This window comes from Echinops telfairi, unplaced genomic scaffold, assembly GCF_000313985.2.
Source record: "Echinops telfairi isolate 266 unplaced genomic scaffold, ASM31398v2 ScPeMD7_2010;HRSCAF=2546, whole genome shotgun sequence".
NCBI lineage: Eukaryota > Metazoa > Chordata > Mammalia > Afrosoricida > Tenrecidae > Echinops > Echinops telfairi.
Window position 1 is genome coordinate 23,854,847 of NW_022105908.1, and position 3,091 is coordinate 23,857,937.

The window sequence follows — 3,091 nt, forward strand, 5'->3', positions numbered from 1 at the left end:
CTTTGTTCCCAATCTGGCTCAGTCTGAAAGCTCCGTTGAAACCTGCTCAGTGTTATAAGTTTAAAACAACAACACTAACTGCCGTTGTGCTGAATCCAACTCATAACCACCCTATGGGCTGAGTGGAACTGCCGCTGTGGGCTTCCAAGGGCAGAAATATTTAGGGGACCTAACTTACATTAAGGAGCCCTGGAGGTGTATTGGTGTGGAGTTGGGTGGCTGGCTAACTGCATGTGGGATCTGTTAGGTAGCTAGCATAGGGACTGGGGTGTCCATTAGGCATGCTCAGAGGTTCAAGCTCCTGGCCAGGAAGGGGTGGCACACCTAGGTGGGTGTTACACCTGGATTGGCCCATCTAAGCCAGATGAATTTGATTCAGCCAATGGGGTCGACCAGTATTGTCGACCATACCTCCCAACAGGGCCCCTAAAAAGTCACAGGTTTTGCTCTGGTGCACTCTTTCCCAGCGGCTGCTACACGATGCGGCACAGGTGGCCTGCGGTCTGGAGAAGCCAGGCCGCAGAACCAAAACTGTGCCTTGGACTCTGCCTGGCTTGTGTTCTGTTTACTGTAGAACCTGAAACTGCTTCTATTCTCTATAAACCACCCAGTGGGATCACAAACCAAGCTTCCGCGTGAATTCTTTCTTATTTCTCACACGGCTCCAAGCACAGAGGTATGTCTCTCCCCTGAGAAATCTAACAGATCTAGAAAGACTTTTCCCTAGCTTCTCTCCCCCAAATGTATGTCAGACCTAGGGCACTGCTTGCAACTAGTGGTAAATGGTTGTCAAGTTGTCTCCCTGAAGGCATTCAGTCAATCCAGAGCAATCAGACACCCTATTGATAAGGATAGTACAATTATTTCCCTGGAGAATTCACAGCAGGCCAAACCAGCTCAGTGACATCCACGGTTAAACTGCCATCCTGAATCTAGGAGCCGCCCATCTTGTCACATGTGTACATGTGAACCCCCAATCCCTCCCCTTCCTATTGCATGTATACCCTTAGATCATTCCCCTCCCATTACTGTATTATCTATAGTACAACCCCTTCCTGTGATGTGTGTCTTTACCTGTAATTGGGGGCTTGCACGCCCTCCAAAGATATATAAGCCTTGGTCAGAAATAAACCGCTCTCTCTTCTCCCCTCTCCTCTGCCGCACTGTGCGCGGACCTGGCTGGTGAGATCGTGTCCGTCCAGGAGGTGAGCATGCTACCATGAAATGTGTCTGACTCCTTTATGTTACCTTCATTTCTATCTCTCTTATTCTCTATGACTTTACTATAATCTTTATATATCATAACCGTACAATTACGCCTATCGGACTCATGAGATAGTGTGAAAGACGGGTGTCCCCCACAACTGCAAGGTTGGCAGTTTGAAACCCGCATCTGTTCTAAGGGAGAAAGGTGACATTTTCTACTCCTGTAAAGACTTAGTCTTGAAAACCCACAGGGGCAGTTCTTACCCTGACCTTTCCAGCTGCTGTGAGCCAGAATTAATGAGATGGTGGTGAGTGTTCTGTGATTCACAGCATTACCTGGATACTGTCACTGGTCGGAGAAGAAGGGCTGTGAACCTCTATTTTGCATAGTTCCCCCATGTGTGCTTTACTCCACCAATAAAAGGATAAATGGGAGACGTCACAGCTTTGAAACCCTCTCAGTTTCCTTCCTACTCAGATCTAAACACTGGTCTGAGTGGTTACAAAAGGAGAAACAGTAACATTGAAACCGACTTCGATTCTTTTGTATCCCATGGGCTAGTTTTTTTTCAAAAAGTTAAAAGAAAGAGTAGGACCTATAATTTGTACATCATGCAACTGACACTCAGAGAGGTTAGCCATTTTGCCCCAGTCAGCAGCGAGCCAGTGCTCACGCTCTGTGAAGAGGCACTGGTTGGTAGACACTCATGTGTAAATTCCACAGGCCGGTGGGTCTTGATTTCTCCCCAGAGCCTAGCTCAGTGCCTGGCAAGTTGCAGCTGCAAAAGAAGAAAAAAAAAGATTACAAATACTTCAGGAGCAGTATTCCCCACCCCACCCCTTTTTTTTTCCTTTTCTTTCTTTCTTTATCAGTAAGAATAACATGGATCTGACTGTGCTGGGCTTAGTCTCCAGTCTGTGAAATGGATATGATATTACATCTATTTTCAGAAGCAGAAACTGAGGCACAAGATGATTAAGTGACTGCTCATCTGGCTTGGAGTGTTGGCCTTGACCCTCCCATCTCTGCTCTGCCACCTCCTTGTCTGACTTGCATCTACGGACTTGTCTGCAGAACGTCGCATGGGTAACAATCAGAGAAAGGGCAGGGATTTGGATAGCAGGGCAGAGGGAGCTCCAAGGGGGACCATCCCAGCACCAAGTCCCTAGAGAGGGGAGGCTCTCACAGCCGCCTGAGAGCGCGGTCCCTGGGCAGTAAGGGAGTTCTAGCAATGCCTAGAGAAAGGAATGACCTTCCGTGTGACCCCGGGCTGGTCGATGATGTTCTCTGAAACTTCTCTGGGAAATGGAGTTAGGGAAGGATCCACCTTCAAAGTGAACCAGCGCTATGATGGTTAGTGGCCACAAGGTGTCGATAAAGACTAAGAAGACAGCCTTCTTTGCCAAGCTGTGTGTCTGTAGCAGGGCTCTGCAGACCAGGGCTCCAGAACCCTGTGAGTCAGCACATGCCTTTTAAAAGTGGTGACTCAGCAGGCAGCCAGGAGCAGGGCACAGGGCTGGTCCTGGGTTATCTCTGGGCCTCAGTCTTCCCATCTGCTCATTGGATATAGACTTACCGTCCAGAATAAAACAGCAAACTCTCTGCCAAGGCGAAGCCAACTCGTAGCGCCCCTATAGGACACGGAGGAACTGGCCCTGTGGGTCTCTAAGACTGTCACTGTTTATGGTATAAAACCCCCGCCCCATGCTACCCCCCACGCCCCTGTCTTTCTCCTGAGAGCTAGGCGTTCGTTTTGAGCTGCTAACCTTCTTTCATAGAGGCTCAGGGAGACACACACTCTATATAGACAATTAATTAAGTGCTGCGGTAAGTTCAGGAGGGAGATCTGTTTGGGTGTTGAGAGGCAGAAAGAAAGATGCTGGA